Raw genomic sequence first — 17,266 nt, 5'->3', positions numbered from 1 at the left:
GTTAGGACTTGGCACTTTCACTGCGGGGGTTCAATCCCTGGTTACGGAGCTAGGATCCCTCATGCTGTGCGGTGCGGCCAAAAACCAACCAAACGAACACAAGTTATAAAGCCTCAGTGTGTATGGTAGCGCCAGTGGGTGTAATTGAACAGAAGAAGTAGACCCCCATGCACACGGGGGTGTGGTCTGCACCGAGACCGAAACTCACATCCTCGGGGAAATTAGTAGGTTGGTGGGGACACCTGGTAGCTACCTACAGAAAAAGTTAGTTGCATTTATACATTACCCAGTGCAGCAAGATAAATTCCAATTGGCTCAAATATTTAATAGTTAGAAAATAAAATCTTAAAAGTGTTTTTTTTTTAATGGGAGAATTCTTTAAAAATTCAGAAGGGAAAAGGCTTTTTAAACTGTGACACAAAAAACAGAAACTATGAACAGTTGATAAATTTGTCTATAAAAAAATAAAACAATTTCTGCACATCCTAAGCTGTTGTAACCAAAGTCAAAAGACAGAGTGGGTTATGCACCTTGTCTCATCCCACAGACAAAGGGCTCTAATATATAAAGAGCTCCTAGGAATCAAGAAGAAAAAGACTAACAATATAAAAAGTGAGAAAGAAAACGTCAGAGAATTGGCCCACATAAAGAGAAAGCACGCATTCTAAACCCATGAGAAAAGTGCCCTTAGCCCTACCTGGGGCCCCGTTTGACCGACTGGACTGGCCAGGGCCCCAGTTTGCTGGCGCTGTGCTGTGGCCTTGACAGGGGGCCTGTCACACGAGCATCGTTCCACACACAGACCCGTGGACCTCACGTGTCCACGCCTAGGAATTTTCTTGAAGATGCACTGCATGTGCGTGCACCATCGCTCAGACCCAAAGAAACCACCCTCTGCCTGCCAGCTGGGGCCTGCCCTGCATAGTTCACACGGAGGATGGTGCACAGACATGGAGCCAGGGGACACTCTTTCTGTCAAGGGGGTCGCCTGGATGTCCCGGTTCCTGGTTCAGGCAGAGCACGGGCAAGGCCGTGGGCAGAGGGACCAGGGTGTGATGCCCCTGATCCTGATATTGCCGGCTGGACGTGGGCTGGGGGTGGGGAGGGGACACCCATGCTCCTATTTTGAACCCTGTACGTGTATTATCTATACTAAAGTGGACTTACTGTTATTTTTTTTTAAAGAACCCGAGTGTAAAGCTCTTGTTTTGGGTTAGGTGGCCACCCCCCGAGGAAGGGAGCAGGGCCAGCCACGTGCGTCCCCCTGGGAAGGGCGGTCGGGGATGCAGGATGAGACCGAGGATGGCTTTCCCGTTTGTGCGCCTTGATTTCATGGTTTGAGTATTTACGATTACTTTTATCCTTTGTTTTAAAGCGCCATTTTGGCTCTTATGTTTGTGATTTCAAAAAGTAAATGGAGAGGGGCTTCCCTGGTGGCGCAGTGGTTGGGAGTCCACCTGCCGATGCAGGGGACGCAGGTTCGTGCCCCGGGCCTGGGAAGATCCCATATGCCGCGGAGGGGCTGGGCCCGTGAGCCATGGCCGCTGAGCCTGCGCGTCCGGAGCCTGTGCTCTGCAACAGGAGAGGCCACAACAGTGAGAGGCCCACGTACTGCAAAAACAAAACAAAACAAAACAAAAAGTAAATGGGGAGAACTAAACGAAGTGGAAATCAAGTTTCATCAGAAAACAGAGGTTTAGGACCAGTATTTGAGATACACTGTTGGTTAATAGGAGAACCGGGGGTCCACGGCCTTCACCAGGGGGTGCCCAGAGGGCACAGGTGACCCAGGGGCCCTGCAGGTGGTGGGGAGTCTGGCCCAAGAAGCTCCCTTTTATCTGATTTACATGATGGGGTTAGACTTTATTTGGGAAAAAGTTTCTGTCACTAAATGTAACAAGGGTGAAAAACCACCATGTGCAAGGCCCACATACAGGTGCTCAGGTCGGCTGACGAACTTGGCACAAGTGGCCAGCGGTGGAGTCTGGAGAGTTCCTTGATTTCTGTTTTTATGGCGAAGCCACTGAGAGTGGGAGCTGGGCTTCATGCTCTGCGCCCAGCACGAAAATCTCTCTATTTATGGATATGAAAGTGGTGATTAAGGTGGAAATCAGCCCTCACCACAGTGGCTGTTAGTTTAAGGCTCTACAAGTGTTTATTTTCAGCCTGAAATTTTCTGTCTAAATTCACAGTTTACAGTTTAACTGAATTACTTTCTCATTTTTGAATTTACATACAGTGATGAATTCCTTCCTTGCCACTTTAAAAGCATCTTCAAGTGTTTTGTTTTGTCGCCCACAGATAAATCGAAAGCAGCGGAGACGTAAGAGTTGAAATGTTTCCTTTGTCTGCCCTCTGAGGGTAACCCCTGGTCTCTGGGTGATTCTGGGAAGAAAAACTAACAAAACTAAGTAAGTGAAGAATCACTTGGCCTTGGTGAGTTCGGAACCTCACCAATGTTCAGAGCTGTTTGTGCCCGGAAGTTCTGGGATAACTGCTTGGTCTCTCTCCTTCTGGGTGGCCCCCCACCCATTTGGACGGGTCTCCTGGGGTGATAGGGGGATGACCCTGGAGCTCCACCCCACACCATTCTCTTGCCTTTCTCCCCAAATCCACTTCAGGAGAGAGAAATGAGGAGAATTCAGCCAGGCCCTGGGCCCTGCCAGGATTCTGGCCCCCCATCCCGAACAGCCCCCAGGGACTGTCTTGGGAACATCTTGTCACCTAGGGATGAGTGATGTTGAAGGCCCAGGAGGGCTGAGGGGTTACTCCTTTTGTTTATTGCCCCAGACCACTATGATATGAACAGAAACACTTTCAAATCATTATAACACTGGATAAAAGTGAAAATGCCAACTACATCTATTTTTAGGCATTAACACACAAAGTAGGTGTTTGTCATTGACTCTATTTCCTTTTAAAAACAAATCATCTCTTTTTTTAACGCTCGACACTTCAGAATAATAAACATATGCTAACTACAGAAAATAATGATAATCATAAAATTTGACCATACATTTGTTTAGCACTGTATATAAAAATATTCTATATATTATATAATTTTGGTGGTTCTACAAAATACCTGTGACATAGGCAAAGCAAGTAATAATGTTCCCACTTTCAAAAACCAGATGAGAAAGTGAGTGGTCAAGAAGGAGGATGTAAAGAAATAAAAAAAAAAAAAAAGAAAAAAGAAAAAAAAGAAGGAGGATGACTTGTCCCTGATCCCAGAGTCAGCAGGTGACCTGTGGGAAAACACGAAGCTCAAAGCCACTGGACTGGGCTGCCTTTGCAGCCGGTGTCCCGGGTCCCAGAGGCAGGGCAGTTCTGATGTCACCAAGTGAGAGAAGGGCCATCCCACCGAGAGCAGGTTACACTTGGCCGTGCGTGGAGAAGCTCATGGGTGGGTCACGGGGAGAAGCTCATGGGTGGGTCATGGGGATTCCTAAGTCAGGGATGGGAAACTTCCTTTCTTTTTTAATGAGCAAATATTAGAATCACATAAGTAAAAATATGGTTTACTTTAGTTGAATTGTTTTTCTTTTTATTCAATTTTTTACTTCCAAAAATTTCAAACTCACAGAAAAGTTGAAAAATAGTACATACAATGAACAACTGTATACTCTGCGCCTAGGTTCACCAATTTTAAACATTTTTGCATATTTTGCTTCCTTTTTCTCTCTCTACATACACACACACGTGTACACACACACACCTTTTCACTTTTTGGTAAACCGTTTCAAGGTAAGATGCACACCTTGTGACACTCCCCTCCTAAGTGCTTCTTCTGAGAGCAAGGATTCCTGCAGAGTAGCCACTGCCCAGCACCCCCTCCAGATGTCCCCTCCCACTCATACGCAGCCCCACCCACTTCTCCCCACTGGCCCCGCCAGCACCCACCCCTGCTGCGCATGCGTTGAGTTTAATGCACCGCGGGATCCGGGCTGGCCGGGACACCTCGTTCACAGCCACAGGGCTGTGCTTCTCCTTCTGTACCACCTCCTCCTCCAGGCTCCGCTCCTGCCGACCCCAGAAGCCCCATCTGAGCAATTTAATGGGTGGCCCGAGGGCGGGTAAGGTGCCTCGGTACCATCTGGCCCTAAACCGTTAGCGGCTCGTGGCCTTTCACATTTCACCACTCTGTGAGTACCGGGAGGCCCTTTGTTGGTGTGACCGCACAGCTGTGTAACGTGTGTGAAGCTGACGTAGCGGTTAATGTAAAATCGCCTATTTAAGTGCTCCTCTCCCGGTTTAGATGTCAGGGACCCCGCCTTGCAACCCAGAGCCGGGTCCAAAATCCTTCTCTGCATCCCCAGACACAAAGTAAGGCTGTGGTCGTCTGCAGGAGACACCATCTCTTTGGCTTAGAGAAGAGGTGAGACTCAGCAGGGGATGGAGGAGTGACAGCGGGGCCCGGCAGGGCCCAGAATGTGAGCGACAGAGCCATGGCTCTGGGGTAAGCACGGCGACGCTGCAAGGGAAGGCAGTTGACTTTGGACTCTTCTCTTTTTTTAGTGAATTTAACGCTCAGCCAAAGGAAAGTGGGAAATAACATGACTAACTCCATGCAACCCACCAGAGACCACAAAGCCAGGTCACCACCAAATGCTCATTCCCCTCACAGCTGCGGCCTCCCAGGGAAGGCCAAGCCCTGAGTGGATGTGACAGAGCCCGAGGGAACTTGCCCACGCCCGCACTACAGCTACAGGAAGGTCTTTCCTGTTGTTTGCAAGAAAATGATTTAGTTGCCAGTCTAAATATAAATCAGTGAACTGTTTTCAACATTAAAAATAAAATGTGCGCTGCTTGTTTGCATCTGAAGAAATTATAATGTAGACTTATAAAAATTTGATCAGGGAATGTGATTCTTCTGAGGGATTTCAGGATATGTCTGATTATTCCTCTGCTGTTTTTGCCTTTATATTTTGCGTTACGCAGGCTTCTCACTGTTGTGGCCTCTCCCGTTGCGGAGCACAGGCTCCAGACGCTCAGGCTCAGCGGCCATGGCTCACAGGCCCAGCCGCTCCACGGCATGTGGAATCCTCCTGGACCGGGGCACGAACCTGTGTCCCCTGCATCGGCAGGCGGACTCTCAACCACTGTGCTACCAGGGAAGCCTTCCTTAATATATTTTTAAAAATTAATTAATTACTTTTATTTTTGGCTGTGTTGGGTCTTCGTTGCTGCGCGCGGGCTTTCTCTAGCTGCAGGGAGCGGGGGCTACTCTTTGTTGCAGTGCACAGGCTTCTCATCGTGGTGGCTTCTCTTGTTGCAGAGCAAAGGCTCTAGGACCGTGGGCTTCAGTAGTTGCAACACATGGGCTCAGTAGTTGTGGCTTGCGGCCTCTAGAGAACAGGTTCAGTAGTTGTGGCGCATGGGCTTAGTTGCTCCACGGCATGTGGGATCTTCCCCGACCAGGGATCGAACCCGTGTCCCCTGCATTGGCAGGAAGATTCTTAACCACTGTGCCACCAGGGAAGCCCCTTGCCTTAATATTTTAAAATATTTCTCTCCTTGTGAACAAAAGAATGAGATACAACTTGTTCTGCTTCCAGTCATGGCCAGGTAGCTCCTAATCAGACTGTCCTTTCACAGATGACAACTATAAACTGAACGATACATGAAAGCAAGTCCATGAAGGTGCTAGGCAGTGATCCAAAGTGGGCTGGTTCAGTATTCTAAAATCAATTAATGTAATCTATCACACCAACAGGAAGAAAAGTCACATGATCATGTCAATAGATGCAGAAAAAGTATTTGACAAAATCCAATATCTGTTCATGATAAACACTCAGTAAACTGTCAGTAGAGGAGAACTTCCTCAACAGGATAAAGAACATCCACAAAAATCCTACAGCTAACATCATACTTCGTGGTGGGAAACTTGAAGCTTTCCTACTAAGATCAGGTACAAGGCAAGGGTGGACGTCTCACCTCCTTTTAATATCAGACCAGAAGTCTCACCTAATGTGGTAAGATAAGAAGAGGAAATAAAAGGTATAGAGATTGGGAAAGAAGAAATAAAGCTATTACCAGATGACCTGAGTGTCTAGGTAGAAAATTAAAAAGAATTGACATAAAAAAGCACCCTGGAACTAATAGGTGATTATAGGAAGGTTGCAGCTTACAAGATTAACATACAGATGTCAACTGTTTTCCTATATACCAGCAATGAACAAGTGAAGTTTGAAATTAAAAACACTATTTACATTAACACCCCCCAAAACAAAATATTTAGGTATAAATCTAACAAAATTTCTACAAATATCTATATGAAGAAAACTACAAAGTTCTGTTGAAAGAAATCAAAGAATTAAAGAAATGCCAATATAGTCCATGTTCATGGATAGGAAGATTCAATATTGTCAAGATATCATTTCTTCCCAACTTGATCTATAGACTCAGTGAAATCCCAATAAAAATCCCAGCAAGTTATTTTGGCACTATCAACAAACTGGTTCTAAAGTTTACATAAGAGAGGAAAAAAGACCCAGAACAGCCAATGCAATATTGAAGTAGAAGGGCAAATTCAGAGGACTGACACTATCCAACTTCAAGACTTACTGTGCTTCAAGACTTCCTAAGCTCCAGCGAAAGAATAGACAAATAGATCAGTGGAACAGAATAGAGAGCCCAGAAATAGACCCACATAAATACAGTCAACTCCCCTTTACTAAAGAAGCAAATGCAATGAAATGGGGCAAAGATAGTCTTTTCAACAAATGACGCTGGAACAAATGGATATGACACACAAAAAAATGAATCTAGACACAGACCTTACACCCTTCACAAAAATTAACTTACAATGGAGGACTGACCTAAATATAAAATGCAAAACTATAAAACTCCTAGAAGATAACATAGGAGAAAACCTGGATGGCCTTGGGTTTGGCAATGACTTTTTAGATAAACACCAAAGACGTGATCCACAAAAGAAAAAATTGGTGGACTTCATTAAAATTAAAATTTTCTGCTCTGCAAAAGACACTGTCAAGAATAGAAAAACAACCCAAAGACTGGGAGAGAATATTTGCAAAACACATATCTAATAAAGGACTGTTATCCACAATATACAAAAAACACTTAAAATTTAAAAATAAGAAAATGAACAACCTGATTTAAAAATAAGCCAAAGACCTTAACCGACACTTCACCATATAAGATATACAGATGGTAAATAAACATATTTAAAGATGTCCCACATCTTATGTCATCAGGGAAATGCAAATGAAAACAACAACAAAATATCACTACATACCTATCAGAATGGCCAAAATCCAGAACACTGACAACACCAAATTCTGGTGAGGATGTGGAGCAATAGGAACTCTCATCACTGTTGATGGGAATGCAGAATGGTGCAGCCACTTTAGAAGACAGTTTGGTGGTTTCTTATAAACTAACTATAGTCTTACCATACAATCCAGCAATCATGCTCCTTGATATTTACACAAAGAAATTAACAACTTATGTCCATAAAAAACCTGCACGTGGATGTTTATAGCAACTTTATTCATAATTGCCCAAACTTGGAAGCAACCAAGATGTCCTTCAGTAAGTTAATGGATAAATAAACTGTGGTCCATCCAGACAATGGAATATTATTCAGCACTAAAAAGAAATGAGCTATCAAACAATGAAAAGACACGAGGGAACCCTAACTGCATATTACTAAGTAAAAGAAGCCAATCTGAGAAGGCTACATACTATGTAATTCCAACCATATGACATCCTAGAAAGGGTAAAACTATGAAGACAGTAAAAAGATCAGTGGTTGCCAGGGATTGGGGTGGGGGAGGGATGTATAGGTGGAGCACAGAGTATTTTTTGGGGAGAGAAACTACTCTGTATGATATTGTAGTGGTGGCTATATGTCATTATGCATCTGTCAAAACCAATAGAATGTACAACATCAAGAGTGAACCCTAATGTAAACTATGGAATTTGGGTGATAATGATGTGTCAATGTAGGGTCATCAATAATAACAAATGTACCATCTGGTGGGAGATATTGATGATGGTGGAGGCTGTGCATGTGCGGGGGCAGGGAGTATATGAACTATCTGTATTTTTCACTCAATTTTGCTATGAAACTAAAACTGCTCTAAAAGTGTCTATTAAAATTTGTACAGCTAAGATTTGTGCGTTTCAATGTACATAAACATACGTAAAAGGCTAAAATAGTAATAATAATTGAGTAAGGGTGAGACATAAGTGGAAGAATAGATTATCAGGAATGGGAGAAAGTTAATGAGTATTGCAGTGTCGGGTACACAGAAATGTATTATATAACTCTGTGTAACATGTTTAAACTCTTCCATAACATAATGTATTCTTTAAAAAAGCAATTGAGGGAAAATGCTCAATGTGAAGACCGTCAAAAGAGGTTCAGTGTGTGCACAATTGGAGCCCCGCAGGAGGAAAATTACACCAGTGGGACAGAACAAATGTTGAGGCATATAATTCAAGAATACTCTTCATAATAGGGCTTCCCGGGTGGCGCAGTGGTTGAGAGTCCGCCTGTCGATGCAGGGGACCTGGGTTCGTGCCCCGGTCTGGGAATATCCCACATGCTGCAGAGCGGCTGGGCCCGTGAGCCATGGCCGCTGAGCCTTCACGCCTGGAGCCTGTGCTCCGCAACGGGAGAGGCCACAACAGTGAGAGGCCCGTGTACCGCAAAAAAAAAAAAAAAAAAGAATACTCTTCATAATAAAAGAAGACTTAAATTTATGGATTAAAGAAGTCACATCAGATCTCAAGAAAAATGAACACCCCACGACATTGTCAATACTAAGATACCTGGGAATTTACTAGACTTAAAATAATTAAAAAACAAATCTTTGCTCAGCAACCCAGTAAGAATATGAAGTTAGTTATAAAGAGAAAAAGAATCAGTCTGCCCTCAGACTTCTTCACAACAGTAACTGACACCAAATGATAACAGAGTGACACCCCTGAGATCCTCAGGGAAAGACAGTGTGAACGCAGTTTTATATCCAGCTAAATTGTCATAAGTGAAAGCCAATTAACCATTTTTCAGTGCAAAAGCTCAGGAGATGTTATTCCTACAAGCTAGAATGTAAACTGCAGCCAACTAAGAAACGAACTTTAAAACATTACCAAATATGGCTAGGACAAGTTTGTAAGAATGTAAGGTCATAAATTTCTGACCACAGAGAAACTGTAATGCTAACAATGGTGTGGAGTGAAAAGGAGCAAGGAACTGGGAAATAGGAAAAGTGTGCTGATTTCCTCATCTTTACAGCCAGGGGCTAAAAGACATTATTTACAATTGATAGAGCAAATGACAGAGGTGCAGGTGTGTTTAACAGCGAGTGGTAAGCACTCAGCAAGGCGATGGGTGACGGAGGGGCGGGGCGGGCAAGGCACCCCTGCGTCACTCAGTGATCTGCGCGCGGTGGCGCTTGGTACATATCGCTTAGAGACAGGAGAATACGGTAGCAGCAAACGCAAAAGCTAATGACTTAAAACTTAAAACTAAAATTAACACCTCCAAAATTGTTCTCCAAATATTAGGTGTTTATTTTACCCAAAATGTGATGAGAGTAAGAAATATTGTCTGCGTGTGTCACCCCTTTCAGGCTGGTCTTTTTTATTTTGTATCCAAACCCGATGGTGGTGAAGGCTGGATAGCCAGAAGCAGTAGCAAAAAAGACACTTCCATTTTGTGATTATATAGTTTTACAATCAGAGGAGCTCCATAAAATAGGATTTCAGAGTTGTTTTTATCTTTTCACTAAAGATTACGTTTCTTAGGCCAACATGAGGTTGGATGGCTAACTTTCAAGGTTTTTCTGCAGAATACATTTCAACATCTAAAAATCCCTAAGACTGAAGAACTGGCTGTCTGCTACACTAAAACCATGAGATGGCTTTCTCAAGCTGGTTGTGGACCCCAAGCATTCCACTGTGAAAAGAAAGCAAACCCCTAAAATAAGTTCCCATCACTAGATGATATATTCCTTTGGTAAGAAATAACTTGCAAGGAAAATTCCATATTCGATGGCTGCAGTTTTAAATTTTATTTTGGGTTCTCCATATTAAAAGCATGTTGAGTGGAAATTGTCACCGATTAATAATAAGGTAATTATTATGCTTACAAACTAAATTTATCTCCTTCTGATCAGGCTTTCCCACCGAATGTCCTTCAAATTGAGAGCAACTTAGATGAGAGCACTGGTTTCTCCTCCTTGCTTTGAAATTCTCTTCATTTCTCGACGTTGGCAACTATGAGACAGACGATCCGCCCACCTTGCCCCCATGCAGCCCGTTGTCAGGAAATATCACGACCATCTGGGCAGGATTCGGACGCTCTCTGCAGAGAACGCCAGACATCGGCCCATCTGGTGAACATTTAGACTCGCTCGTTGAGGTAACTTTCACATAGTTTTTGTACAAACTGAAAATGCAGTGTTCAATTACAAAAGAATTTAGAAAAATGAGTGTGATTAGACCAAAGCTGTGCAGGGATCAAAATTAAAATAATAATAATAATAATAATAAAAATACCAGGAAAGCACATTGGAAGAAAAACAGGAAAATTTGTTTAAAAAAACTAAAAGCCGTTCAAAGAAATGCAATGTTAGCCACAGAAGTTCTTTTTAGAAACCACATCTCCAATTCAACGTTTTTACAGTGTTTACATTAATTTTGGTTGAAAAGAACCCCATAGATAATACTTTCAGTAATTTTTGAGTCTAAAATAATTATGTTTCTCTGTATGCTCATAAAATAACAATACTACCTGTATTTGCTGATTTAAAGGAAAAAAAATAGTTCGTAAGTGCCAAATGTGTGTCTAGAAATTCCCTTGTTTCTTGCTGTCAGTGGCAGAGTTAAGGTGACCCACTGCGTCTGTCTGAATTTGTACCTGTGTCATTGCCAAATCCAAACTCGTCTTAATCATTTTTATTCTAGAAAGCACTGAAACTTCTCAAGTGTATAAATAGTCGTCTGTCAACCATGCATGCAGGCGCTGCTTCACAGACCCAGCCGCCCTCCTCCTGGTCCACCGTCTGGGTACATCACCCAGCCTCCTTGTGGCCGGTGGGCTCTGACTGAGCTCCAGCTGACAGCCGAGCAGCAGGGATGCGGCACTTGCAGAGGCCGCTCCCGCCCCTCTTCCCTGCAGCAGCCCGGTGGCCCTGGGGAGACAGAGGAGCCTCTAATAGCTGGTCCCTGAATGCCTGCCTGGAGGAGGGATCCTCTGGACCTCTACTCAGACCTCCACGCCCCGCCCTGCCCACCCCATCACCTAGAGCCTCTTTCCACTTTTTACTCAGGCAGCAAATACACTCCTCTGTGTTTGTGCCTTTGAACATTTTGGGGTCTGTTTGTTTCTGCGGGCAGCCTACCCCGGTGCACCCAGTGAGCGGTTAGGTTTCCTCTCACACCTTCATCCTGAAATATCGCGCAGCCTCCCTGTTTTCTGTTCACCTCCTGATGTTAGCTTCTGTTCCGCAACGGGAGCTGATTTAGAAACATTCTTCCCGGACACCGAGTTTTTGTTCTGAACACCCTGTCATTGCGGTGGTTTCCCGGCAGCGATGGATGAACTCTGCTTCGCGGAGGCTCTGTCACACTCACCACGGTCCCTCTCCATCCTGGGATCTGGACGGTGGGTGTCTGCCAGAGCTCCCACTCTGACCTGCTGCGGTCGCTCCAGAACATTCCGTCCCGGGGGTGTCTGGGCACACAGCAGGTGCTCAGACTCCAGTTGGACGTGCTTGGAGCGGAGCCTTTACTCAACTGCAGGTCCTCCAGCCCAGGGAGATTGCCGGGTCTCTCCCTCCAGGAGGCTCCACTCGGAGCAGGTGATGGGACAGCGGACTGCAGAGGCTGGCTGTCCAAACCATGCTTCCAGAGAACTGAGACCCGGGACGTGGAATACAGGAAACATTGTCACTTTTGCTATACAAGCTCTACCTATTAATTGCATAAAAACACACAATTAATTAACAAAAAGTAGCAAAAGACACAGCTCCATCACACAGAAAAACGACTGACATATCTGTATCTGCACGAACACACAAAACTATGCACACTGTCCTGTAGAAGTCTGGGGATGCCATATGTGGTCTATCCTATACAATTTTTCATGAAATAACTATATCACTAGCAGTTTTCAAGATCAATAATGTAGGGCTTCCCTGGTGGTGTGGTGGTTGAGAGTCCGCCTGCCGATGCAGGGGACGCGGGTTCGTGCCTCCGTCCAGGAAGATCCCACATGCCGCGGAGCGGCTGGGCCCGTGAGCCATGGCCGCTGAGCCTGCGCGTCCGGAGCCTGTGCTCCGCAACGGGAGAGGCCACAACAGTGAGAGGCCCGCGTACTGCAAAAAACAAACAAAACAAAATAAATAAAAAATTTTTAAAAAGATCAAAAATGTAGATCTACTGGGTCACTGTAATAGTGTTGAGAATGACATTGTTTTGAATAAATAAAATTTGTAGATTGATCCTTTACTGTTGAGCACTTATTTGTTCTGATTTTAGCTGTAATAAGAATGCTGTGAAAACACGGTTGGACATATATTTGGGGGCACATCTCTCATTATATCCTCAGGATAAATTCTAAGAAGTCATAGAGATTTTTTGGTGGATTCTATCAATGTATCCCACAGAAACAAGGGACGAAAGCTCCAATGTCCCCCAGGTTCCCTCCACACCAGGAATGACATCCTTTTTAACGCCTGCTCATCTGATCACTGAAACACGGTGTATTGTTATTCTTTTAATTTACAGTTTTATCGATGGTGTTGAGCTATTTTCACATAATTGACCACTTGCTATTCTTCTTGTTAATTGCCTGTTGCCTTATCATCTGTTTTTTCTTAGTCTGTCTTTTTAAAATTGATATATAGACGTCCTTTAAATAGCAAGGCGTTAACCCTTTGTTTGCTCTACTTGCCGCAAATATTTCTCCCAGTTGGTCATATGCCTTTTAACTTTGTTTGGGTTTTTGCTGTTGTTTGTTTCAATCTGTCAGTTTTTCTTCCCACCCTGATTTATGCCTTTACCCTCAGTAGTTACCATAAGGGTGTAAGTTACTCTGTGTTTACGTCTGTATTTGATTTTTACGTTCAGCTCTTTATATCTTGGACACTTTTCTGGTTCACAGTGCAAGGTGAATTCCCTGCCCATGGAATACATGAGGGATCCTCAGAAGCTGGTAGACTACAGGGAGACCCCACCCCTCCTGCCCACAAGGCAGGCGTGCATGCTGGTGCTGTGGTGATGGGACCAGAGCCTGCTCGTGCCCCCCTGGGCTGCACCTCCCTCTCGGTAGGTAAATCCACCCACCCTTAAGTGGGGATTGTATTAGAAATGTTGTTGCAGGGCTTAGCCTTAACTTTATGTAGATATATAACTGTTTCATTACATACAACCTCAAATTAATTCCATTCCTCCAAGGGCAAGACCCTGGACCCTGGCTGTGGGTCGTTTAAGAGAGGATGTTTTATCCAGACACAGAGCAAAGTTATTAGCTATGAAGAATGCATCACACAGATTTATTTTCTCATAATCTTTGCAGTGTTGGACATCTTTCACCTGACATTGATGGCCTGTGACCACTTTGTGGCCACCTGTCACCCCCTGCACTGCACAGTCATCATGACCCCTGGTACTGTGGACCGCTGGCACTGATGTCCTGGATCATGAGTGTCCTGAATTCCTTGTTACAAAGCATAACAACATGACGACTGTCCTTCTGCACAAACTCCCCCACTTTTTCTGTGAACTCAATCAGATGATCCAACTTGACTGTTCTGACACCTTTCTTAATAACATAGTGATGTGTTCTGCAGCCGTCCTGCTGGGTGGCGGTCCTGTTTTTTGGTATTTTTTGTTCATATTCCGAAATAATTTCATCCATACGTGGAATTTCATCAGCTCAGGGGAAGTATAAAGCATTTTCCACCTGTGCAAAAAAAGAACCAAAACAAAACAAAAGACAGGATGTTTTGAGCTGCAGGTGCCTGGGGACCCCGAGGACCTCATGGCAGGAAAACGATTGGCAAAGAAAGTGCCCCAGGGAGGGGAAACCTAGAAGGAAGATTGCAGCCCTCCAGAGACTGTCCATTAAACAGAAAAACATCCTTCAGACGCCAACTTGGCTCCGCAGCCTGGATGGTAAGAGACAAAAGCCTAGTAACCAAACGGGCGGGCGTCCAGGAACTTTAATGCAGCCTCAGCTCATCGACCGGGGTGGACACAGGAGGTTCTAGGAGTTATTGGGTCATAAGACTTTGCTCAGTTTATCATCTTGAGACGATGAGCTGAACTCCCACACGGAGCCAGCTGGAGCGAGTCCACGCACCGCCGGGTGACGAATAGGCGAGTCCTCCCATCCTGCAGACCTGTTTCGGGCCGAGACGGAAGAAATGGCATGAGGTCCTGGGCAACCGTCATGCTGTCTGCAGAAGGAGCATGGGAAACAATGACCGGGCCGTGACCAGGATGGGAACAGCGCTGCTGGGTGGCCGCCGCGAGGCCAACATCTCCCAGCACAGCTTGCCCAGCTGGCCGCGCCCCTGTCCCTGGTCTGCCGGCCTCAGCCAAGCTCTCCTCTCTTCACTCGCCTGCAGTGCCTCCCGGGGACCCACCTTGTTGGGGGTGATTAACCAACTCGAGGTTTGCCGCCTACACCTCTCCCTGGACTCCCGCAGGCGCACCTGTGTTGGTCAGGGCTCCTCAGAAACAACAGGCTGTGTATACAGAGAAAGAGGTCTTACAAGGATTGGCCTACGTGACCAGGGAGGCTGACAAGTCCCAAGACCTGTGGGGTGGGTCGGCGGGCTGGGACTCACGGGAGTGGATGCTTTAGCTCACGTCAAGGGTGGAGAAGGGTTGATATCCTGTTTCAGAAGACGTCCGGCAGGAGAATCCTTTCTAACTTGGGGGAGGTCAGTCTGATGGGACGAGGCCCACCCACATCGAGGAGGACAATCTCAGTCCACAGATTTAAATGTTAATCTCATCCAGAAATACCCAGAATAACGTTGGACCAAAGACCTGGGCACCCCATGACCCAGTCAAGTTGACACATAAAATTAACCATCACAGCACCCAACTGCCATCGAGGCCCCTGCATCTAGATGCTAACAGACACCTCCAAGTCAACAAGTCCAAGATAAGCGTCTGCCCCCCTCCCCAAGGCCACCGGAGGGAGCAGCTGTCCCCCTGGCCCCTCACTCATGCGGGAGCCTGGGACCCACTCTCCACACCTCTTTCTTGCTCGCCCAGCGTCCAAGCTGTCAACACATGTTGGTTCTACCCCCGAAACGCACCCAGAATCTGGCCTCTTCTTGGCGACCCCTGCCCCACCCCCTCGCCTCGTGGCACAGATGGTGAGCTCTGCGCTGAGAGCCACGTTCCCAGCTTCTGCTGGAGTGCACTGCAGCTGCCCCCACCAGAGCCCCGCCTCCCAGGCCCCTGCACTCGATGGTCCCATGGAAAGTGGGCAGCAGGGGGATGCCCACTCCAGGCCTGGCCCATCCCTCCCCATCAGACAGTGGAGGCACCCAGGGGAGTCCTGGCACTGCAGACCCCAGCAGCCTGGGATCCCGAATGGCTGCGTGGAGCGCTCGCCGTCCGTGCCCGAGTGTGTCTACTACAGCCGGAGCTACCCGAGCGGGCAGATGGTCAGTCGTCCCCACACCCTCCATCCCCCCACCCTCTGCATCAGCATCACAGTCCTGACCTTGACGCTGGCCTCTGGCCTCCTCAGGTTCCTCGGGATCACCTGACTCAGGCCGGTCCCCCAGGCTCCCTGCCCCGCTTTGTGCCCACAGGCTCCCTCCTGCCTTCTACTTTTGCTCAAATGCCACCTCCTCCCTGAAGCGTCCAGTCACACATTAACCCAGAAGCCCTCCCCCAGCTCCTTGCGTTGCTTCCCCTCTTCAAGCATCTGTGCAGCACCCTCACCAGTGATAGCCAGTGTGCGGGCTCTGTGTGTCTGTCTCTCCTTGAGGAAAGGACCGAACCTCTAACCCCCCCACGAGCTCAGGATTGTATTACTGGGTGAGAAAGCAAGGTGAGAAGTTTCAGCACAGCAAATCGTGACCAGGACCACCCTGGAGGCCCAAGGAGGTGCCAGGCAGGGAGCCGGGGGTGAGTGGGGCAGGGGAGGGACATCTCCTGGGTAGGATGGTAATGCATCCCAGCCTGGTGGTTGGGAAGGGTCCTCCTGGCCTGGGGGGAAGCTGTTAGCAAGAAGCCATCTAAACCAAAAGCCATCAGAGGGACTTCCCTGGCGGTCCAGTGGTTAAGACTTTGCCTTCCAGTGAACGGGGTGTGGGTTTGATCCCTGGTCGGGGAGCTAAGATCCCACATGCCTTGGGGACAAAAAAATCAAAGCATAAAACAGAAGCAATATTGTAACAAATTCAATAAAGACTTTAAAAATGGTCCACATCAAAAAAAAAATCTTAAAAAAAAAAGCAAAAGCCATCAGAGCGTGAAATCTTCAGAGCATGGAGTCTCCACTGGCACAGAGTCCGCAAGGCAGGGAGCGGGGCTGGGCCAGGCTCAGGGGGTCCAGGAGAGGCTGGGCTCCGTGTGGGGCATGCCAGGCCAGGCCACCCCTGCTTTAAGTCAGAGAAGGACATCCCAGCAGGACCCACGTGGACACAGCGGGAGCCAAGGACACCCACAGACTCAGCTCTTAGGAACTTCTGGGTTTGAGGAGATCTCTCCACAATACAGAATGGGGAGGTACGACAATTCAAACAAGGGAATTCCCTTCCAGCCATGATGGAGGAATAGAGACCAAATTTGCCCTCTTGCTGGGAACAACTGAAAAACCCAGGAGAGACAAAATGCATGAAACAATGGTTCTCAAGGTTGGGGTCAGACAAGGGTCAGACAAGGAAGGACAGCCATCCCCGAGAGACGGGAGACCCTGCGATGCCCCGGGCTGTGGTGGGGGGAGGGGAGAGGCCCAAGGACAGGTTGACCTGAGCCGTCTCTGCAAACCTTTGTGACCAAAACATACAGCATCCTCAGAAACAGAGCCCTTGAGAGCTATGCTGATGTGGAGCCCAGGGTGGGGGCCCTGGACTATTTGAGCTCAGGGTGGTCCTCAGGGAGGGTCTGGGCCAAGGGGAGGGGCTGGAAGCCCCTTTCATTCCCCCCCCACCTTGTGTGCTGTGCAGGGGTCTTCCCCTCCCAGGAGCAGACCACCGCTCCAGATGAGCCCAGGGGATGTGGCCAGCAGAGCCTGCATGTGGTGCTGGCGGCCTTGGGT

Source organism: Mesoplodon densirostris, chromosome 5 (genome assembly GCF_025265405.1).
Source record: "Mesoplodon densirostris isolate mMesDen1 chromosome 5, mMesDen1 primary haplotype, whole genome shotgun sequence".
Classification (NCBI taxonomy): domain Eukaryota; kingdom Metazoa; phylum Chordata; class Mammalia; order Artiodactyla; family Ziphiidae; genus Mesoplodon; species Mesoplodon densirostris.
Note: the sequence above shows the minus strand (reverse complement) of the source record.